The sequence below is a fragment of the Canis lupus genome, chromosome 19 (genome assembly GCF_048164855.1).
Source record: "Canis lupus baileyi chromosome 19, mCanLup2.hap1, whole genome shotgun sequence".
NCBI lineage: Eukaryota > Metazoa > Chordata > Mammalia > Carnivora > Canidae > Canis > Canis lupus.
This window is the reverse complement of record NC_132856.1, coordinates 4,188,593-4,212,520: the sequence shown is the minus strand read 5'-3', so window position 1 is coordinate 4,212,520 and position 23,928 is coordinate 4,188,593. Positions and strand designations below refer to the sequence as shown.

Below are 23,928 nucleotides of genomic sequence, written 5' to 3'. Positions count from 1 at the left end.
GTGAAGCCACCTTCATTAATGATCTCAGCTAGATCTTCTGAATGACTTGTTGCAGCTTCTACATCAGCACTTGCTGCTTCACTTTACACTTTTATGTTATGGAGACGGCTTCTTCCTTAACCCTTAGGAACCACCTCCGGCTAGCTTCAGACTTCTCTCACGTAGCTTGCTCACCTGTCTCAGTCTTCACATAATTACAGTTAGGGCCTTGCTTTCAATTAGGTTTTGACTTAAGAGAATGTGGTGGTGGTTTTATCCAGAACACTAAAACTTTCTCTATATCGAAAGAAGGCTGTTTTGCTTTCTTATCATTCACAGATTTGTTGGAGTAGCACTTTTAATTTCCTTCAAGAACTTTTCTTTTGCATTCACAACTCTGGCTGTTTAGCATACATAAGAGGCCTAGCTTCCAGCCTCTATCTGAGCTTTCGACATGCCTTAATCATTACATTTAATCATTTCTAGCTTTTGATTTAAAATGAGAGATGTGTGACTCTTTTTCACTTGAACACTTAGAAGCCATTGTAGGTTTATTAATTGACCAAATTTCAGTTTTGTTGTACCTCAAGGAATAGGGTGACCTGAGGAGAGGGATAAAGAGAGGGGGAAATGGCTGGTTGGTGGAATAGTCAAGAACACATATAATACTTATCAATTAAATTTGCTACCTTATGTGGTCTCATTTTTTGGTGCTCCAAAACAATTACAATAGTAACATAATAGAACACCATTCACAGATCACCATAACAAATATAATAATGAGACAGTTTGACATATTTTAAGAATTACCAAAATGTGACACAAAGACATGAAGTGGGCATGGCGCCAATAGACTTGCTCAATGCCAAGGTGACCAGGAACCTTCAATTCATAAAAACCACAGTATCTGCAAAACATAATAAAGTGCAGCACAATAATGTACCCAGAGGGAAGGAAAACATTCTAATGTAAGTGTATGGGTGTGTTGGTTCCTTATTATCCAGGCTACAAACCAATTCTTTGAGGAATTTTGGACGACTGTTCTTGTCTTACAAATCTTTGCAAAACTAGAAATACAGCTCTAGAGGCATTTCAAACTCCACCTATTCCTTTTTACCAATCCTGAAACCTAAGTACTAAAAAAACTCTTAAGAAACCAAAGGTCTTGAAAGAACTTGCATTAAGATTACTTGTCAAGAACAAATACAAATCTTAAGTATCTTCTAAAAGGCTTTAGCCATCTGAGCAAACTTATTTCAACTGTTCTTTTGTAACATGAATTTTACATTATTATACCTATTTCATGGCTGAAATTTTAAAATGAAACTATAAGCTTTCTGTGTCTGTCTGTAGTTCTATGTGTGTCCATATATGGATATTGTAGATGTGTACCACCTTATCCCTGTGGATGGTATTGCCAAAATTAAGAAAATGAAGTGCTTACATAATCAAGTTCTCAGAAATATGTAACCCAAATATTTTTCCAGTTCAAGTGGTCTGGAGAAACATTTAGTATTAAAGCTAGTTTAAGTTTGTTGGTGTTTTTAAAATAGGCATATCTTCAGAATTATCAGCATAAAATATACTTTTATTCTACCTAAGTTTACCAAAAGTCAAATAAGTTCATGCCATCTCTGTTATAGAATTTGTCAGCAAGAAAGACACCTTAAGATGGTTAGCTTTTTAATGTCTCATGAAATTTTCCTAAATAATCTAAACATAATTGTTAAGAACAAGTGAATTAAATGTAAGGTAACAGTTTATAAATCAACTTTTGGGGATCCCTGGGTGGTGCAGCGGTTTGGCGCCTGCCTTTGGCCCGGGGCGCGATCCTGGAGACCCGGGATCGAATCCCACATCGGGCTCCTGGTGCATGGAGCCTGCTTCTCCCTCTGCCTGCATCTCTCTCTCTCTCTCTCTCTCTCTCTGTGACCATCATAAATAAAAATTAAAAGATAAATAAAAAAAATAAATCAACTTTTGAGCAATATTTATGGTTTTTTTTTAAGATATGTCTACTTAGCTTCCCCAAATCTTTTCAGTAACTTACAACTTGAGAGTTTTGCTAAGTTAAATCAAAGGATGTATAGTCACCAAATATCTATTCTTTTTTTTAAAGATCTTATTTCTTTTTTTTAAGATTTTATTTATTTATTCATGAGAGACAGAGAGAGAGAGAGAGAGAGGGGCAGAGACACAGGCAGAGGGAGAAGAGGGCTCCATGCAGGGAGCCCGACATGGAACTTGATCCAGGGTCTCCAGGATCAGGCCCTGGGCTGAAGGCGGCACTAAACCGCTGAGCCACCTGGGCTGCCCCAAGATCATATTTCTTTATTCATGAGAGACACAGAGAGAGAGGCGGAGACATAGGCAGAAGGAGAAGCAGGCTCCCTGCAGGGAGCCTGATGTAGGACTTGATCTCGGGACCCAGGATCACGACCTGGGCCAAAGGCAGACAGACATTCAACTGCTGAGCTACTTAGGTGCCCTGAGATCATTTTCAAATAACATAAAATACTGAATAGTAATTATTGTCTTTTCTGCCTGTAAAAGCCTTCCTTTAAAAAAAAGAGATTTACTTATTTTGGAGAGAGAGAGAATGCAGAAGGGAGGAGCAGAAAGAGAATTCCAAGCAGACTCCCCAGGGAGCATGGAGCCTGACATGGGGCTCCATCCATCCCACAACCCTGAGATCATGGCCCAAGGAGAAATCAAGAGTTGGACACCCAACAGATTGAGCTACCTGGGTGCCCTCCAAGCCTTCCATTTTGTATAGCTCCTTGGATGTTGTTCTATTCCTGAATCTTGCCAATTAGACATTTAAATTTAACTCAGCTGAATTTTTTAAGTGTATCACATAGGAATTAAAGATATTTGGGTCTTTTTGTAAACACATCTTGTGTCATGTTGAAAGATTACTCTGTGAAGAAGCATGTGTTTCTAGAAATTATAAAATGTATTCATAAATTTGCCACTTTAAAGAACACTGGTATAATACAATTCACAGTTGCTTATTCTTATTTTTCATTAGAAATTAAGATTTCTAAGGGTTAAGAATTCTAATTAATATATGTAATTAAAGTTACTAGAAATAATAAGGGAAATATCTCCATATGCAAGGAAAGTAGGATGTGTGTTTCTGGTAAAAAAGATATGAAGAAAGAAAATGAATTTTTGTTGAAGGAAAAGAAGGTGTAGAAGGTTTGTGGAAAAATAATCTTTGGAAAGAAATTTTAATATGCGGTCAAACTTGCTAATGTTAGAGTAACTTTAAGTGAGTTATTTTATTTTTTAAAATATTTATTTATTTGAGAGAGAGAGGGAAAGAGAATGCATGTATGAGCAACATGGGAGGGGCAGAGAGATAGAACTCCAAGAGACTCCCTACTGAGTGCAGAGCCCAACAGAGGTTCAATTTCATGACCATGAGGTCATGACCTGAGCCGAAACCAAGAACCCATGACTTAACTGACTGAGGCACCCAGGCAGCCCAGGTAAGTGAATTTTAATATCAAAAATAAGCTAGTGAAAAATTAGAATTGATTTTCTCTCTCTTAAAAGGACAAAGTGGGATCCCTGGGTGGTGCAGCGGTTTGGCGCCTGCCTTTGGCCCAGGGCGCGATCCTGGAGACCCGAGATCGAATCCCACATCGGGCTCCCGGTGCATGGAGCCTGCTTCTCCCTCTGCCTGTGTCTCTGCCTCTCTCTCTCTCTCTCTCTCTGTGACTATCATAAATAAATAAAAATTAAAAAAAAAAAAAGGACAAAGTTTTCTTGGACTTTTGGTCTGCTGTTTGTAACAGATCGCAAAAGAAGTTTGCCTTTTATTTTAAAGTTAGGACTGGTTCTTTTTTTTATTTTTTAATGATAGTCACACAGAGAGAGACAGAGAGGCAGAGACACAGGCAGAGGGAGAAGCAGGCTCCATGCACCGGGAGCCCGACGTGGGATTTGATCCCCGGTCTCCAGAATCGCGCCCTAGGCCAAAGGCAGGCGCTAAGCCGCTGCGCCACCCAGAGATCCCAGAAATTCACCTTTTAAATAATCTGCCTAGAAAGCAGAGATTCTGTGTTTTATCAAAATAATTTTCTGTGCTTTACTAGGTCTTTTGTTGGTTTTGCTCACAACTACATAACATTTTGCATTTGCCTTTAAAATCTTTTGTCGGGATCCCTGGGTGGCTCAGCCCTTTAGCGCCTGCCTTTGGCCCAGGGTGCGATCCTGGAGCCCCGGGATCGAGTCCCACATTGGGTTCCTGGCATAGAGCCTGCTTCTCCCTCCTCCTATGTCTCTGCCTCTCTCTCTATGTCTATCATGAATAAATAAATCTTTAAAAAAAATAATTAAAAAAATAAAATCTTTTGTCATTGGTTCAATAGATAATTAAGAATTATTTCATAGTGATCTGTGATCCTATTTGGTTAAGTGTCCAAACCATTTTATATATTTTTTTCCATTTTATATTTTTGAAAAAGTTTCTACAATAAAATTCTCAGTAAAATCTTTTTTGACCTCAGGGACACCTGGACAGCACAGCTAGTTGAGCATCTGACTCCGGGTTTCAGCTCAGGTAGTGGTCTCAGGGTCATGGGATCGAGCCCAGCATTGGGCTCCCTGCTCAATGTGCTGTCTGCTAGAGATTCTTTCTCCCTCTTCCTCTGCCCCTCCCACTTGTGCTTGCTCCCTCTTTCTCTCTTAAATAAATAAATCTTTCTAAAAATCTTTTTTTGGGGGGGCACCTGGGTGGCTCAGTCGGTTGAGTGTCTGCCTTTGGCTCAGGTCATGATCCCAGGGTCCTGGGATCAAGCCCCGAATTAGGCTCCCTGCTCAGTAGAGAGCCTGAGCTCTTCCTGTGCTGTTCACCTGCTAGTGCTGTCAAATAAATAAACAAAATCTTTTAAAAACAATCTTTTTTGACCTCAAACTAAGTTTTGAGAATTTCAGAGGGTCCCTGTAATATCTCAAAAGATTTGTTTTCTTTTATAAAAGGAGAGCTATTAAAATCAATTGGGCTTATTTGGTATGTTAAACTACAGTGGAAGTATTGTCAAATAAGTGATGATAAAAGGCAGCCCTGGTGGCTTAGTGGTTTAGTGCCGCCTTTGGCCCAGGGCATGATCCTGGAGACCCCGGATTGAGTCCCATGTCAGGCTCCCTGCGTGGAGACTGCTTCTCCTCTGCCTTTCTCTCTCTCTCTCTATGTCTCTAATAAATAAATAAAAAATCTTAGAGGTCTTAAAAAAAAATAAGTGATGATAAACCTTCTTAGATTATGTTGTATGTTATTGATATTAATATAAATATTACAGAAGTTGTATGAAATTCCTAAAATTCTAATATGTACTGTTATAACGTTATCAGTCATAATTCTAGTTACTACCTTAAAATATTGTATGTCATATATAACCACATTTATGTGTTTATGTGTAAATTCCACTATAATAAACTCTCAACAGATCTTTAACAAGGAGCATTTAATTTTTTTTAATAAATTTATTTTTTATTGGTGTTCAATTTACCAACATACAGAATAACACCCAGTGCTCATCCCATCAAGTGCCCCCCTCAGTGCCCATCACCCATTCACCCCCACCCCCCGCCCTCCTCCCCTTCCACTACCCCTAGTTCGTTTCCCAGAGTTAGGAGTCTTTATGTTCTGTCTCCCTTTCTGATATTCCCACACATTTCTTCTCCCTTCCCTTCTATTCCCTTTCACTATTATTTATATTCCCCAAATGAATGAGAACATACACTGTTTGTCCTTCTCTGATTGACTTACTTCACTCAGCATAATACCCTTCAGTCCTATCCATGTTGAAGCAAATGGTGGGTATTTGTCGTTTCTAATGGCTGAGTAGGGATCCCTGGGTGGCCCAGCGGTTTGGCGCCTGCCTTTGGCCCAGGGCGCGATCCTGGAGAACCAGGATCGAATCCCACGTCGGGCTCCCGGTGCATGGAGCCTGCTTCTCCCTCTGCCTGTGTCTCTGCCCCCCTCTCTCTCTCTCTCTGTGACTATCATAAATAAATAAAAAATTAAAAAAAAATCTAATGGCTGAGTAATATTCCATTGTATATATAAACCACATCTTCTTTATCCATTCATCTTTCGATGGACACCAAGGCTCCTTCCACAGTTTGGCTATTTTGGACATTGCTGCTATAAACATCGGGGTGCAGGTGTCCGGCATTTCATTGCATCTGAATCTTTGGAGTAAATCCCCAACAGTGCAATTTTCCAGAGTGGCTGCACCATTTCACATTCCCACCAACAGTGTAAGAGGGTTCCCTTTTCTCCGCATCCTCTCCAACATTTGTGATTTCCTGCCTTGTTAATTTTCCCCATTCTCACTGGTGTGAGGTGGTATCTCATTGTGGTTTTGATTTGTATTTCAACAAGGGGCATTTAAAATTTTTTGCCATTTACAGATAGTTGTTCTACTCTGATGCTCTGCAAAGTGTTCTTGCAAAAGTACTCCTTTTTCAAGGAGATTCAAGAGAGTAACTATTGACAAGTACAGGTTTCTGATAACTTGAGATTATGAAACTGGCTGGATAATGGTGGCACCTGTTTGTCTCAGTCAGTAGAGCATGTAACTCTTAATCTCAGGGTTGTGAGTTCAATGTCCATATTTGGCATGGAACCTACATAATAAAAAAATAATAATAAATAAAATAAAAAAATAAAATAAAATAAAATAAATAAAATAAATAAAATAAAATAAAATAAAATAAAACCCTCACCAAAAAAATTGTGCTAAGGAAGAATTTCCAGAACCAACGGAAAAACTGGATTAGGTGGAACAAGTCTTAATTATTTGGAAATGAATGAACCAAGGGGAATGATTATAATTTTTATGACTTTTGGGAAATATTTTATGACTGTTTCTCCAGATTTAAGGAAACCTTTTGTTATTAACAATTTGGTAAGATATATCTTTGTGAACAAAGATTAACAATTTTTCTCCCTACCTGACCCCTCTAGAATTTGGTGAATGAGTATTCTTATATTCACAGCAATATAATTATTTGCAAAATCAGTAAGAACCCATTCTCCTTGTAATAGGACACAATTGAAAACACAGGTTATAAAAAATAATAATAATAAATACATAAGAGAAAAGAAAAGAAAAGAAAAGAAAAGAAAAGAAAAGAAAAGAAAAGACAGGTTATATTACCAAGGCTTTGACTGGAATGTCACATTTGAGAGATATGTATATAGACTCATATATGACCAGACAGATTTTTTTAAAGTTTTTTAAAAAATTTATTTAAGTGATCTCTATGTCAAATGTGGGGCTTGAACTCACGACCCTGAGATCAAGAGTCAGATGCTCTTCTGAATGAGCCAGCTAGGTGTCCCATGACTCCCATGACCAGACAGCTTTAAGGAACTAAGAGTAACTTTATGGAGCCAATAAAGTCTCATGGAAAAATTGGCCTGGTACCTTGCCTACAGGGTTCCTACCAGCCTCACCAGGTGAATAAAGAAGGGCACATCCTGGCAGGTGTAGGACCTTAGGATATTTTGAAGACCTCAAAAAAAAAAAAGAAAAAAAAAAGAATTTACCCAAATCTATAGGTATCACAGGCTCAATCTGATGCTACTTCTTGGCATGGCTTGCTAACCTCAAGAAGCTTTTAAAAGTTCAATCTGAGATTCCTTATTAAAAGTTCCAGCAGGGGGCAGCCCCGGTAGCTCAGAGGTTTAGCGCCACCTTCAGCCCGGGGTGTGATCCTGGAGACCTGGGATCGAGTCCCACGTCGGGCTCCCTGCATGGAGCCTGCTTCTCCCTCTGCCTGTGTCTCTGCCTCTCTCTCTCTCTCTCTCTCTCTCTGTGTGTGCCTCTCATGAATAAATAAATAAAATCTTTAAAAAAAAAAAAAAAAAAAAAGTTCCAGCAGGGATCCCTGGGTGGCGCAGCGGTTTAGCGCCTGCCTTTGGCCCAGGGCGCGATCCTGGAGACCCGGGATCGAATCCCACGTCGGGCTCCCGGTGCATGGAGCCTGCTTCTCCCTCTGCCTGTGTCTCTGCCTCTCTCTCTCTCTCTCTGTGTGACTATCATAAATTAAAAAAAAAAAAAAAAAAGTTCCAGCAAAGTAGATTTAAAAGACCCTATACAGTCAATCACTACTCTTGCTGCATCTCTGTAAACAATCAGGCCAAGTTGATTTAAGCTAGGCTTGGTTTTCAGATGAATTAGTCTTGCTGTGGTTATCTTTGGTGAAAATGGGGGCGATCGAAGAGAGAAAAATTATGTTTTAGTAATATATCTTTGTGGATATCAAATTCTAGTGTTGTTAATTGTCTTTGGGATTTTGTTTTCTACCTGTAAACTGGACCAGATCCTGAATTTTTCTAGTTTTCTCTAATATTTGGCTACAAATGTCCAAATGAAGGTTTCTAGCGTTCCTCCCACACTTCTGACATGGAATCCTTGAGAACTAAAACTGCTATTTTGCTGAAGCTATGCAAGTTCACTATGCAAGTTGCATAAGCTATGCAAGTTGGACAACTTAATATAAACTTCAGAGAAATCGGGCAGCCCTGGTGGCTCAGTGGTTTAGCGCCGCCTTCAGCCCAGGGTGTGATCCTGGAGACCTGGGATCAAGTCCCATGTCAGGCTCCATGCACGGAGCCTGCTTCTCCCACTGTATCTCTGCCTCTCTCCGTGTGTCTCTCATGAATAAATAAAATCTTCAAAAAACAAACAAACAAACAAACAAACAAACAAAAACTTCAGAGAAATCACCACAAAAGTTCATGTACAGAAAATCTTGATGCCTGTTGGAGTGTGTCCCCTCAAAAAGATCAGTGATATTCAAACTACAAACCAGAAAAATCTGTCAGATTGCCTCTGTCTGAAGGTATTTTGAGCCAGATATCTAGAAATCTTCCTGTATCACTGACTTCAGAACTCCGCAACAGGAGTCCACTGCTCCAATCATTAATATTTGTTTTTCTTTTGTTTCCATAGAAATGCTTCTTGTACCATAGCCCTAACTTTGTGAGTGCACCTGAATCATCACCTTCTGAAATGAGATACAACTGTTTAATTGAACTGACTAGTCTCCGTATTAAGAGAGTGGTTCAGTGAGATGGAGCAATCTACCAACTTAATTTCAGAATTGTGAAACATCTTGGGGACATTTCCAAGGTGGGATGGAGGGGACGGGCAAATTTTGTGACTCCAAAATATGCCATTTTGGCTTATGGGTTATTTTGAGTTGAAGGCAGATTCAAGAAAAACTTTTATTTCTCCAAAATCACATAAAAGAATTTAGATAAGGAACCTGGCCCAGAAAGAGAGCGATTATCAGAGATAAATTTTTATTTGAAAGACTTATCTATATGGTAGAGCAAACATCTAATTACCAAACACTTATTCCTCTTATTGTCCTGTCACCATCCTTCCCTTTGGAGCCCCAGGCCCCTATCTCATTCCTTAGTTCAGGATGCCACATAAGCCTCAACAGATGGGCTTGTCTTTGGGTCTCCTATTCTTTTTTTTTTTTTTTTTAGATTCATTCATTCATTTATTATAGACACAGAGAGAGAGAGAGAGAGAGAGAGGCAGAGACACAGGCAGAGGGAGAAGCAGGCTCTATGCTGGGACCCCAATGCGGGACTCGATCCCGGGACCTCAGGATTGCGCCCCGGGCCAAAGGCAGGCGCCAAACCGCTAAGCCACCCAGGGATCCCCTGGGTCTCCTATTCTGATGGGACTTCTGTATGTAATTAAATGTTTTTCTCCTGTTAATATTTTTTATATCAAATTACCAGCCAAAGAACCTAGAAGGGTAGAAAAGAAATTCTTCCTCCCAACACATGCAGTATTTGTTCTTTCATCCTTTTGGCTTATTTTGCTTAATGTACTTTCCTTAAAAGTCAATATTGTAGCACATGTTAGATTTCCTTCCTTTTTAAGGATGAGTAATATTCTATGATATTATATGCATACACTAAATTTTGTTTATTCATTCACTGATGGACATTTGGGTCCATCATTTGGGCCACCTTTTGGCTCTTGTGAATATATTGTTATGAACACTGGTATACAAATATGCATTTGAATACCTGCTTTCAATTCTTTGGGAATATACCCATAAATGGAATTACTGAATCATATGGTAATTCTGTTTAAATTTTGATGAAGTCCAATTTTTTGCCTATGCCTTTTGTTTCAGATCCACAAAATCATTGTTGAATCCATTGTTAAGAATGTTTTGTACTGTTTTCTCCTAAGAGTTTTATAGTTTTACCTCTTACATTAAGGTCTTTGATCCACAGTTTTTAGGTTTTATAACTTGTTAAATTAGTGATCTTTAAAAAAATATAAATACAGGGGCACCTGGGTGGCTCAGTTGCCTAAGCATCTGCCTTCAGCTTGGGTCATGATCCATGGGTCCTGGGATCCAGTCCCACATTGGGGCTTCCTACTAGCGGGGAGTCTGCTTCTCTGTCTCCCTCTGCTACTCCCCCTGCTTGTGCTCTCTCACTCTCTTGTTCTCCCTCTCAAGTACATAAATTTTCAAAATATATATATATTTTTTTTTAATTTTCAAAATATTAAAAAAAACAATCATGTCAATACGATCAGAAATTTCCTGAGGTTTTTACCTCAATCAAATTAAAAATCATTCTTATTCTAGCCTGCAGGCCTTTACATGATCCAGTTTACATTTTTCTGATTTCAACAAATTCTAGGAACACTGCCCACACCATGCTCTTTCTCAAACACACCAAGTACATTCCCACCTCAAACATTTATATTTGCTGTTCCTTCTTTCAGGAACATACTGCCTTCCTATCTCTGATTATTCATCCTCTTCTCACTGAGGTCTTTCCTCAGCACCTTATCTAAAGTGCCATCTTCATCTCTATTCCATTACCTTGCTTTTGTTTTATTAGTATTTGTCATTGCCTGACACGTCATCTGTTTTTACCTTCTGTTCCTCAAAGAGAATATAAACTTCAAGAAGGCAAAGATCTTGGCCTCCCTCTTACTGTAATAGGATCCTCACATTTTTATCTGAATATATAGATGCTCAGAATAAAAGCACTTAGTGATGGCCAATGGGCGAAAAACTCCTAGGTCATATCCTTGAAAACAAGGAGTGTACCTCCTTTACTCTTTCCCCACTTTCCACTGGCTAGAATTGGATGTGGTGGTAACCAGTTTTAGACTCTTTAGATAATGACAACTCCTTAGAGATGACAAAGAAACATGACTGATGGAACCTAGCTACCTATTGATTTCTTGAATCAAAGCTGTTGAAAAAGCTTGGACTTTTCTTTTTTTGAGAAAGAGCACACTTTATTTGAAAGAGAGCATTGCACATGACCAAAAGGTGTAGGCAGCTCAGAGGGCATCCTACACATCACGTTCTAAGGGATACAAAGGATGATAGATGAAGAAAATTAAAAGTACACTTAATATGATGAGCACTGAGTAATGTATAGAATTATTGAATCACTATATCATACTCCTGAAACTAATATAACATTGTATAAATAATACTTGAATAAAAAAGTTTTAAAGATACACAGGATATTTTGCTAAGAAAGATCAACTGGAATACATATTCCTTTGGGATCCCTCCCCAATCATATCTCTCTGAGGGCTGGTGTACTCTTAACCATTTCTCTGAAAGAGATTGTGGTTTGCTAAAGATAAAGCCACTCAAGGGTGACTTCTTGTTTTTCATAAAAACATTTTTAGATTTTTTTTTTAAGTCTTCATTTGTTACTTTTTTTTTTCATTTGTTACTTTTATTTTATGTTCTCTCAAGGTCATCAGACTAGACATAGATATAGATTACCTTGATGTCAACACCAGGGAGGTCATCTTTGATCATGATCAAAGCCATCTAGGGTTATATCAGCAGCAGCCAGCCTCATCCTGCTTGCATGAATCATATTTCTTAGTCCTTTCACTGGGCATGGGGACGTTGCTCTCCCCGTCAATGAGGCCTGATCTGATAAGTGCTGGATCCACATTTCTTTTTTTAAAAAATATTTTATTTATTTATTCATGAGAGACACAAAGGAAGAGGCAGAGAGATACGCAGAGGGAGAAGCAGGCTCCCTGTGGGAGCCTGATGTGGGACTTCATCCCAGGACCTGGGGATCACAACCTGAGCCAAAGGTAGATGCTCAACCACTGAGCCACCCAGGTGCCCGTGGATCCACATTTCCTACTTGGTTTGTGGCCATGATACAAACATGGTTTGTGTATCATGTATCATGATACATGATACAAGGGCATATCTCCCCTTGAATTAAATCCATTCAATTGCTTCCTCAGTTCTATTTTTTTTTTTAATTTTTTTTTTTTTATGTTTTTATGATAGTCACAGAGAGAGAGAGAGAGAGGCAGAGACACAGGCAGAGGGAGAAGCAGGCTCCATGCACCGGGAGCCTGATGTGGGATTCGATCCCGGGTCTCCAGGATCGCGCCCTGGGCCAAAGGCAGGCGCTAAACCGCTGCGCCACCCAGGGATCCCATTCTTCCTCAGTTCTATTATTGTTTGCTGAGTATCTCTCTCACCACCAGAATTTGAATAATATTTTTTGTCCCAATAGCACCAATTTCATCAATAAAAAATGCTGGATGGTACATGTTCTTCAGCAACTTGAAACAATTCCTGTACAAGTTTGGGCCAATCACCTCGGTACTTCTGAATAATTCAGAGCCAGCTACTCTCAAGAAAGTGGCTGAGGTTTGGTTTGCTATTGCTTTGGCCAGTAAGGTTTTACCTGTGCCAGGTGGCCCATAGAGAATGACTCCCTTGGGTGCTTTATATCCATTTTTTTCCCCATAATATTCAGGATGAGCAAGAGGAAACTCACAGATTCCTTAATTCCCTGATCTGGTTGTCTAACACCCTAATAACAGCATAGGTCTCCTGGAGGGACTTTTCTACCTTCTTCACTGTGACCAGGGGATCCATGTCATCTATTAACACCCCATCACAGCATGCAGCTTGTGGTTGAGCAGGGCTGAGCAGTTGGGTTCCAGCAGATTGCTGTCAACAAATGAAAGAATCCTGATGTGGTATTCTGAGCCCACAGATGTAGACAAAATGGCTTCGATCATCAATGACCTCTTCTAAGGTTCCTACCAACTTTTGGTAGGAACTGTGATCCCCAGATAATTCACCTTCGATATTTCCTCCCCTTGCTTTTCTCCTAAAGTCTTCAATTATTCCTGATTTTTTAAAAAAAGATTTTATTTATTCATGACAGACACAGAAGGATCGAGGGGCAGAGACATAGGCAGAGGGAGAAGCAGGCTCCATGCAGGGAGCCTGATGTGGGACTCGATTCTGGGTCTCCAGGATCAGGCCCTGGGCTGAGAGTGGCACTAACCCGCTGAACCACCCAGGGATCCCTTATTCCTCATTTCTAATGAATTCCTCCTCCTCTAACTTCAATAATTTTATCTGGCACTGAATGGGAGGATCACCAGGGGCAGTTTGTTGCCAGTATCTGATCCCTTGGTTTCCTTCTTTTCCCCACTCTAGTTGGTACACAAGGTTCATATTTCTTTTTCTTGTCCTTGTCATCCTTCTTACTACCTCCAAGACCATGACTACTACTACTCTGACTTTGACCCTTCTTGCTTCAGCCATTGGAGCCACCAAGATTGGACTTTTATGTGGAGACATATTTTCATCTTAATAAAATAACTATTATTTTGCATCTCTGTCATAGTAGCTGTATCTATTTCTTAACTCTGAGCTTTCTAACCAGTGTGCCTCCAAAGAGAAAGGAGGAATATCAATCAACAGAGCTTACCCTAGTGACCAAAAACTTTCTTCTTGTATTAATCTCTGTGTATACCTGGTCTTAGAACAGGCAATGGGGGGGAAAAAAAAAAAACAGGCAATGGAAAGAAAAAAAAAAACCCAAAACATCATTCTTGCTGCTGCATATATGCATATGATCTCAACTATTTATAAAAATACATATACCCATGCATATAAAAAAAGACTAGGGAAAAAAAAAAGACAAGGAGGAAATACATAAAAATGTTAAGGGTGAAGACTTGTTTCAAGAGTCCAAGGAAGGGATCCCTGGGTGGAGCAGCAGTTTGGTGCCTGCCTTTGGCCCAGGGCGCGATCCTGGAGACCCGGGATCAAATTCCACATCGGGCTCCCGGTGCATGGAGCCTGCTTCTCCCTCTGCCTATGTCTCTGCCTCTCTTTCTCTGTGTGTGACAATCATAAAAAAAAAAAAAAAAAAAAAGTCCAAGGAAAAAAAAATGGAAAAAATCCATTTCCCTGTGAAAGGGAAAAAATACTGAAAATGACCAGAAGCTTTTTGGATTAGGAAATGGAAAGAAAATGGGACGCCTGGGTGGCTCAGTGGTTGAGCGTCTGCCTTTGGCTCAAGTCGTGACCCTGGGGTCCTCGGATTGAGTCCTGCATTGGGCTTCCTGTAGGGAGCTTGCTTCTCTCCCTGCCTATGTCTCTCTGTGTGTCTCTCATGAATAAATAAATAAAATCTTAAAAAAAAAGGAAATGAAAAAAAAAAGGAAATGGAAAGAATAATGATATAATTATTATGAAAATATTAAATCTGTCATTCTTCTTAGATAATAGTACCAAAAATACCTTAACAAATCCACCCTGGATTCAGATAAAATTTTTCTTTGAAAGAATTATAGAGATACTGTATTTGTTCTGTGCTTCCTTAAACATGTAGCATGAAACGGTATTCCTGAGACACTACCACTGCAAAAAGTATTTTTTCCATGGATACATACAGTATCTTTCCCTGGAATTTTTCTTTTTTTTTTTTTAAGATTTTATTTATTTATTAATGAGCGACACAGAGAGAGGCAGAGACACAGGCAGAGGGAGAGCAGGCTCCCTGTGGGGAACCCGATGTGGGACTTGATCCCGGGACTCCGGGATCACGCCCTTCACCAAAGGCAGGCGCTAAACTGCTGAGCCACCCAGGCATTCCTCTCCCTGGAATTTTAAAGGCTCTGAGAAATCCTGCAACTAGGAAACCTGATTTATATTGCTCAATGAAGCATTACTGTGACAGACATTACTGTTCACATATATACTCTCCTCTTTGTTCTTACAACCCTGATTTGTTCAACAATGTGCCCGGCTAAAGTCCCACATTTTTCAGCATTTCTTGTAGTTAGAGGCTGGGTGACATGGTTCTAGGCAAAGAGGTGGAAGTGGCAGTTGCTGAATGGAGCTTCCTGAGTAGTTCATAAAAGACCAACCAAGCTGTCAAGTATGGTTGCTATTTTCCCTTCGTGTTTACCTTGGCTGAAACATGCATGTGACAGAAGAGACAAGCCTGAAGATGAAAGACACAGGATAAGAATAATTGACAGAAAGTATAAAAGTAGCTTCGGCCTCTGATGGCTTCATGGGTTGACTGCACTTCTCAGAACTTCTCAAACCATGAGAAAAAGGAAATCTCTGTTTGGCTAAGGTACTATGGGTTTCCCGTCAAAACACAGGAACCTGGGTCTTTGTTGGCACTACAGGGTAGTTACATTTGCCTAAATCCGAACTTTTTAAGTAAGAAAAGGGAAAAAGAAAAGTCCTAATTTGTTTGTTACTTGTACCAGATACAAATAGCAAAGGGCACTCACTGTGCTTGGGTTCTGGATAAGGAAGGAGAAGAGAACAGTCATGCTTTGGAAATGTTGAGTCTGAGATCCTTGTGGGATAGCCAGCCACTTGTGGAGGACCAGGAGACAGCAGGATATGTAGGTCAGGAACTTGGAAAAAAGATTGGGCTAGAAAAAAACAAGTCACAAGAGTTCAAGGTGGATACTTTAAAGTCCCTCGTTATCTGTCTTGGATTAGGCACTACACACTCTGCGCATCTGTAAGGAACAGAGCAAGGGATCAGATTTGGCTCCAAGTGGGTGAATACTTTCCCATAGCCAGAGCTCTCTAAAAATGGAACAGGCTGAGTTTGCGTCCTTTTCCTTGAGCAACACAGGTAGAAACTGGGTACTCAAGTGGTAGGCAAGATGTCCAGAGCATTAGGTAATTGGAGTTGATGACTCTTAAATATCTTTCAAACCTTGAACAGCTAATACTCTAAGCATTTAATTTGGTTTTTTTTTTTAATTTTTATTTATTTATGATAGTCACAGAGAGAGAGAGAGAGAGGCAGAGACATAGGCAGAGGGAGAAACAGGCTCCATGCACCGGGAGCCCGATGTGGGATTCGATCCCGGGTCTCCAGGATCGCGCCCTGGGCCAAAGGCAGGCGCCAAACCGCTGCGCCACCCAGGGATCCCCTTAATTTGGTTCTGAAGTGTGATGTCATCAACCTTGTGAAAAGGATTCAACCAACCATGAGCCCATGATCCTTCACTGTTGTTGTACCTATTCTTGCTCTGAACTGTACACTTTAAAAAAGTTAATTTTACTTTTCCACAATTAAAAATTCTTAAACATATGTAGTAGGCACTTTATATTAAACTCTGAAGTATGAGGAATAAGCCTTGGAAATAGTAGCTGGTGCCTCTTAGAGGCATCGTAAATGCTCCAAAGAGGTGATTGTGAGTTAGAATAGTGCAAGTGGCTGTTGGCAAGGGGGTGTCTCTGCAAACGGTCTGCAGACCATATCTGCTTGGGGTGGAGGCCTTGCAATTTTCCCAATGGAGGCAAGAAGCCTGAGGGACGGAAGCCAGTGGACCTGCCATCCCTCCAACTTCTCCTTGTAGCTTCCTGTGGTAACTGTCACCCTGTGGCCGCCTGCTCCTGTCCTTTGACCAGAGTTCTCCTGCCTCTGAGTGCACTATTAGTTCCTTAACTCTGAGGTTGAAATATTGCAGAATTAGAGACCACTTATTGAGTTCTACTATATGTCCTGCACAAAGTTCTTTACATATTGTTTCTATTATTTTCACAGTGACTTTATGAAAGAGGTCTTGTGATTCTTGTCTTATTCATGAGAGACCAAAGTCCTGAAGGTTAAGTAACTTACTCAAAGATGCACAATAAGACACTAAATTCTTTCCATTATATCATGTGGCTCCTATGATAATAATAATAATAAAACGTCTACAGTACCTGGGATATTTTTAAAGCCTCCATAAGGTCTCAGAGGGAAAAATATACTGTAAGTAACTCAGAGTTGCCACAAAGTAGTAATTGCTAATACTCTAGTAATCTAGTAGTAATCTAGTAGTAATCTAGTAATCTAGTAGTAATTGCTCTATAAAAGAGCATTTAGTACAGGTTAGGAACTTGGTGAAACCCTCATCACATTACCACATTTAATATATCCAATAACCCAGGGTGGTATGTCTAAGAGTGCCCATTTGTCCAGTGCTTTGCACATTGGCTAAGTCTCAGCAATGGTCAGTTATTTCAGGACAGAGGATTTCTTAAGATTTTATTTATTTGAGAGAGAGAGAGAAAGAGAGCAAGGGGGGGTGGGTAGAGGGAGGAGACTCCCTGCCCAGTGGAGTACCCGATGTGAGGCTCCATCTTGGGATTCATGCCCACCTGACTAAGCCACTGAGGTGCCCACAGGACAGAGGATAAATACTTCTTTCACATTGAAATATATGATTCCCAAGATCAATGCCAATTCTGGAACTGTGACTGATGTAGGAAAGACATTAGGGTTTGAAGCTGATGACCAAGAAAGAATTCTTGAGATGTTTTTGATGCAAAAAGATGGTTTTATTAAAGCATGGGGACAGGACCCATGGGCAGAAAGAGCTGCAATGGGGTTGTGAGGGGCAGTGATAATATGTCTTCAACTTGGGAGGGGGTTTGAGATAGCCTAAGCTTCCCGTGTATTTTGGAAACAAGGTTTCCAGGACCTTGAGGGGGCTAGCTATTTTTTGGAAGGATCATTATTGTTTAGTAAGCCTTCAGTCATGAGACACTTCAGATGTCTATCAGTGGGCCATATGCCTGGAGGATGATTCTTAATGTGTACCTAGGGGAGGGGGGTAAAGAGAAAGGGAGCTTCCAAAGGAATTTCTATATGTTTAGAGTAGACTCACAGGATCCTGGAGGGTCAGGTTAAGGTTGCCTTTTGGTCACAGCAGTGTCAACACTGAGGCAGCCGAGCTCCCAGAGGAAGCTCACCCTGTTTCAAGGACTTGTCAATGGGCTAGAAGTAGTAAGGAAATTTAATAATTTTTCTTCTCCCTTTGTTTCCCATGTTACTAATACTTTATTTTTTGAGCATTGGAAACACATTTCTGGATGATTTTAAGGCAGAACTTGCTTTGAATGCTAGCTCAATGTTGCCACTGTTTTCCATGATACTAACCCTAAAACCAGGAAGATATACCAGAAGATGCCGATAAGGACATGTGGCTTTATAGTAAAAAGGCACTCATTCATTCAACAAATAAGTTTGAGTGTCTTCTGTTTGCCAGGCCAAACCTCTTGTTCCCCCACCTCCCCTCAAAAAGCAAACAGATGTGTGCACGGGTGATTCAGTGGTTGAATGTCTGCTTTTGGCTCAGGGCATGATCCCGAGGTCCTGGGATTGGGTCCTGCATCAGGCTCCTCATGGGGAGCCTGCTTCTCCCTCTGCCTAGTCTCTGCCTTTCTGTGTCTCTCATGAATAAATAAAATCTTAAAAAACAAACAAAAAAAAAAACCAAAACAGACAAAACCACCCCAAAACAAAAAAGCAACAAACCACCCCCATCCCACATATCTAGCCTTCAAAAGGGCTATGGTTGTCACATGGATATAGAATAGATCCTTTGCACTAAGTGCTATAGCATTGACCTTGAAAATCTTATCCTTACAAATTGAATCCTATGGATCTTTATTAAATTCATGGTTAAAGCTGAAAAATGTCACTTTCTTTTGCCATTGTCCTTTAATGATATGATAACCTTATAAAGAATCTTTGTATGATTAAATCACATATTTAAATATTCATAGAACTTATCTTTCCTTCTATTCCTGTTCCTCACCTTTTCATATCTATTCCTTTTGTTAGATGAGGCGATTACTGTTACCAGTTCCTCTGCGGAGATATTTTATGCCTATGCAAGTGTCAGGGCAGAAAAATTTTCCTTCCACTCTCCTAGGTTCTTTGTCTAATAATTAAATTGACATGAAACAGATTAATTGGGGGGGGGGAGTTAATTTTGTATATACAAAAGCCCCATAAAAATGTGAAACCCAAAGACACCCAGGCAATTGAAACTTATATGCCATTTCTGAGCTAAGGAATGGGTTAAGGGCTTGGGACTTCAAAGAGGAGGAGGGCAATTCACAGAAAGATAAAAGCAGATGTTTGCCCTGCAGTGAGGGTAAGTCCTTGAGATAAAAAGGTAACCCTGGTAATAACTCTCTTTCTGGGCCAGGTCCCCTTATTTAAATCCTTTCAGGAAGTTAAGGAAGAGGTAATACAGTTTTTCTTGGGTCTGCTGGGTCTGTATTGACATACCTTTAAAATAATCCACATGCCAAAGTGGCAGGCACACTTTGGGGTGGCATATTCTGCTTCCCCTCACAAGCTCCTTTGTATCTTTACCCACGTGGGTCTTTTAAAAAATTTTTTGAAGATTTTATTTTTAAGTAATATCTACACCCAAAGGTAGGGCTTGAATTCAACCAGGAGATCAAGAGTCTTATGCTCCACCTACAGAGCCGGCCTGGCGCCCCAGGGCTACCCGTATGGGTCACAAAACAAAATGCAGGCAATGTTATAACCATAACACAATTATCTGTGCTTTGCTTTTTTTCACGTAATGTATCTTGGAATTCATTCCATATTAATATGTAAACTGTTGCTTTGCTCTTTTTAGCAATTTCAAGTTATTCCTGCGGGGGGGGGAAAATGGGGTCTAATTTAATCTCACCTGGTCACTCTCTGGTTTTATGGTTTAAGGGACGAAAACGTCTTTATGTCTACATGAGTCAGTGTGAGGTTATTAGGAATCCCCGTTCCGCCCACTTTTCTTAGTTGTTGGAAGGGAAAAATTCCTTACCGCGCCACATCTGGGTATCATTAAGCTCAAGCTGAGGCCCAGGAAGAGCGTGGGCGAGGAGCCCAGAAGGGAAGCCCCCATCATTCCACCTGCACACAAAGCCCCGGCATGCAAAGCCCGTCCCACCTGCGGCGCGGGCAGGGGGCGGGGCCGGTCCCCCGCCCCGCCCCACGCACGCACCCACGCTCCCATTTTTCCGGCTGTCTCCGCAGCAGTGGGAGCCGCCATCTTGGACTTTGGGTCCCCTGCTCCGTCAAGAGAGACACCTGGAAACTCCGCGGCAGCCATCTTTTACGAGAAGCCTTTTCGGCAATCCCTGCGCTCAGATCATCGCGTTTCTCGGAAACGAGAAAACGCTCAACGTTCCGTACAACCACAAAGGAAGCAGCCATCTTGCACCGCAAACCCCTCCATTTCCGGAGCGGCCCGCTGACGTGACGGGGGCACGGGCCCACACAGGCAACTCTCTCGCCCCCTGGCGCTGGCGCCCGGCTCCAGCTTTGACCTGTTGGGGAGTCTGCTTCCGGGTCGGCTCGGGCGGGGCTTTGGCGACGCCGGGCCCCAGGGTGCTCGCCGAGCGGGCGCGAGGCTTAGGGGGGAGTGTGGGTTCGCGCGTTGAGCGGCCGTGGCGTGCGACATGGAGAAACCCGCGCTTGTTTCGGGTCTTGTGTGTCGTGTGAATCCACCACGACCGCGTGAGAGACTTACATTTCCAGTTGAGGAAACACACTCCTCCCCTTGCCCATTCTGGGTTACTCATTCCCCTCACCGTTTCTGCAAAATGGGATAAGTAATGGGGTTGTCGTGAGGACCGAGGATCGAGATTCAATGCCTGGTTAGTAACAGTTTCCTCTCCATTGACAGTAGTAGTAACGTAGTCCCCCACCAGCCCGTGCCGCGCGCACGGCATCTTAACCACACGGCAAGTCTAAGAAGTAAGTAGGGTCAGCATTGCCATTTTGCAAATGAGGACAGCGAGGAATGCAAGAGTAATTGGACCCAGTTTGAGAAATAGCTGGTAGCCCTGCGCAGGCAGATTGGGGTAGGACACTGAGCCTAACCGCTGCTCGGGAAACAGGACCTGGTTGGAGAATGTGCTAAAAAGGCAGTAAAGAACAGGGACCAATTTTCGTAGTTCTTGTAGCCTTGTTGTGACAGGGCAGCGGGGCTTCTAAGGATGGGCTTTATCTGGGAGGAATGAGAAGAGGGTGGGGGCCAGAGAAGGACTAAGCCAGAGGGAATGCGGGAGAGAGGACAGAACAACATCTTTGTCTTTGCACCAGGTGTGTAAGAAATGGCTTCCAGCTTGTGAATGGGGAGTCAGGATGAGAGTAACAATAATTGCTATGATCGCTTAGAAGCTACCGCGTCGACTCTCAGGAGGTGTTAACCCAGAGGGTGAAGTTGGAAAAGTAGGTCCCTTATCCTCGGCAGGGTTTGCTTACCTATAAAACTGCGGTAATAAACAGGGTAACCTCTGTCCCAGCCACCTCGCCAGACTGTTTTGAGAGAGAGTTTGGTGTCCTACACTATCATTTGGTATGATTTTTAATGGGACCCTGTGTTGGCAAGGCTGGGGCAAGTGGGCACTGTGGTATCTACTGTTGAGGGGAATGTACATTTTTACAGCCTCATTAGGAGCCAGGCTGTCGGGATCCCTGGGTGGCGCAGCGGTTTGGCGCCTGCCTTCGGCCCAGGGCGCGATCCTGGAGACCCGGGATCGAGTCCCACGTCGGGCTCCCGGTGCATGGAGCCTGCTTCTCCCTCTGCCTGTGTCTCTGCCTCTCTCTCTTTCTCTCTCTGTGACTATCATTAAAGAAAAAAAAAAAAAAAGCCAGGCTGTCAATGCCCTTTAACATAGAATTAATCGTGTCCATAAATCACTTGATCAACCACTTAAAGGCTCAGGGAATTGTTTTACCAGTGTATTCCCTATGTGCACAGACACCTGTACAAAGAGATAACAATCCAGCATCGTTTGAATCGTGAAACCTGGAAACAACCTAATGGTTCATTCATCAATAGGGGACTGATTTGGTTTAAAAAATATGACACATCAGGGTGCCCAGGGGGCTTCATGTGTTAAGTGTTTGCCTTTGGCTCAGGTCAAGATCTCAGGGTCCTGGAACCAAGCCCCAAGTCCTGCTCCCTTCTCAGCAGGAAGTCTGTTTCTTCCTCTCTCTCTACCCCTCTTCCTGCTCATGCTTTCTCTCTCTGTCTCTGTCTCTTTCAAATAAATAAAATCTTTATAAAAAAAAAATCACACATTTGTGTGACAGAGGACTAATAGCTCTTTTTTTTTTTTTCTTTTTCTTTTTTACTGTTAGGGAGAGATAGAGAGTACGAGGTGGAGAAGGGCAGAGGGAGAGAGGGAATCTCAAGCAGACTCCCTGCTGAGTGCAGGAAGCCTGACACAGGGCTCAATCTCATGAACACAGGGTGACCTGACCTCTCATGACCCTGAGGTCATGACCTGAGCCAAAATCAAGAGTCTGACGCTGAACCAACTGAGCCACGCAGGCGCCCCTATGCAGCTCTTAAAAAGAACAAAGCAGTGCTGTATGGAATGAGCTCCAAGATTATATCTATCACATATAATTATGATGCATGTGGCTGCAGATAATAGAATACTCTATTGCAGCTTTAACAGACCAGTGTTAATCTATTGAATACAGTAAGTGGTCCACGCGTAGATAGATCTGAAGTTTGTATGGGTGTAGTGTGCCATCAGGGATGCAGACTTCTATTTTTAAGTGCAGAAAAGTCTTCTTACTATGAATCATACATAAAAAATATGTAAAACGGGGATCCCTGGGTGGCGCAGCGGTTTAGCGCCTGCCTTTGGCCCAGGGCGCGATCCTGGAGACCTGGGATCGAATCCCACATCGGGCTCCCGGTGCATGGAGCCTGCTTCTCCCTCTGCCTGTGTCTCTGCCTCTCTCTCTCTCTCTGTGACTATCATAAATAAATAAAAAATTAAAAAAAATATGTAAAACGTAAATGTCCAATTTAGTAAATTATTGTAACATGAATATCTATGTAACCACTACTTAATTAAGAAAGAGAATGTGGGCAGCCCCAGTGGCGCAGCGGTTTAGTGCCGCCTGCAGCCCAGGGCATGATCCTGGAGACCCTGGATCAAGTCCCACGTCAGGCTCTCTGCATGGTGCCTGCTTCTCCCTCTGCCTGTGTCTCTGCCTCTCTCTCTCTCTCTGTGTCTCTATGAATTAATAAATAAAAAATCTTTAAAAAAATAAACTTTAAAAAACAAGAAAGAGAATGTTGCCAGCATCCCAGAAATTTCTCCTTGTGTTCCTTTACCCCATGTGCTGGAAGATCCCAGGTAGGTGCGTTTTGCAGTCACAGCATACATGACAAGATCCATGGCAGGAACACCTCTCAAGCCAGCCCTGAGCTGGCCCCCCATGGCCAGTTGCACACAGCCATGGGATTGTGTCCCAACCAGTCAGAGATGTTAAAAGTCAAGGAATAGGATGCGGGAATAAAGTAGTTTCCGCTAGCACTGGTGCCCTCAACTAAATGCACCTCTACAATGTCATCCTTGAATATAGAAATATCATTCATGCAGGACAACACAAACCAAAACAAACAGAAATATCAGCAAGCGATTTTTATATGTCGCTTGCTTAGTGCTGGTGCCCTCACTGGGCTAAACTTTGGCAGACCTGGTGGGGACACCTCATCTGTGCCAGGGATAGGAGCCAGGACTGCAATGCTTCTGAGAACCACCTGAGGGTTATTGGAGGAAGGCTGTGGGCTGAGGGCTGAATAGCTCATCCTCTCTGCCTGTGTGTGGTCCACCATGCTATTCTGGTCCACCTGTTTGTGGTAGTGGCAGAACTGTAGCCTAGACAGGGCCAGGAAATAGTGATCTGCAGGATGACCACATATGCCATGAAGAAGCAGCTGAAGACACTGTCTGATGCTGCCGTGCTATGGGGCAGGGAGAGGACGCACTGGTCAC

At 41.9% G+C, this 23,928-nt stretch overlaps 1 long non-coding RNA gene and 1 pseudogene across 5 annotated transcripts; both read right to left on the bottom strand.

Annotated features, from left to right (window-relative positions):
• Positions 1 to 496: 496 nt before the first annotated feature.
• On the bottom strand, positions 497 to 20,451 carry LOC140609729 (uncharacterized). 5 transcript variants are annotated; one of them, XR_012011471.1, is made up of 4 exons: positions 20,124 to 20,451; positions 18,921 to 19,046; positions 15,603 to 15,749; positions 497 to 581 (listed from the first exon to the last, which is right to left on the bottom strand). It is a non-coding gene; the product is annotated as an uncharacterized lncRNA (long non-coding RNA). The 5 variants fall into 5 exon arrangements; XR_012011469.1 differs by having other exon boundaries at positions 20,210 to 20,450; XR_012011472.1 differs by lacking the exon at positions 20,124 to 20,451 and adding an exon at positions 19,944 to 20,101.
• Positions 9,606 to 13,076, bottom strand: LOC140611187 (26S proteasome regulatory subunit 4 pseudogene; annotated as a pseudogene).
• Positions 20,452 to 23,928: the final 3,477 nt, after the last annotated feature.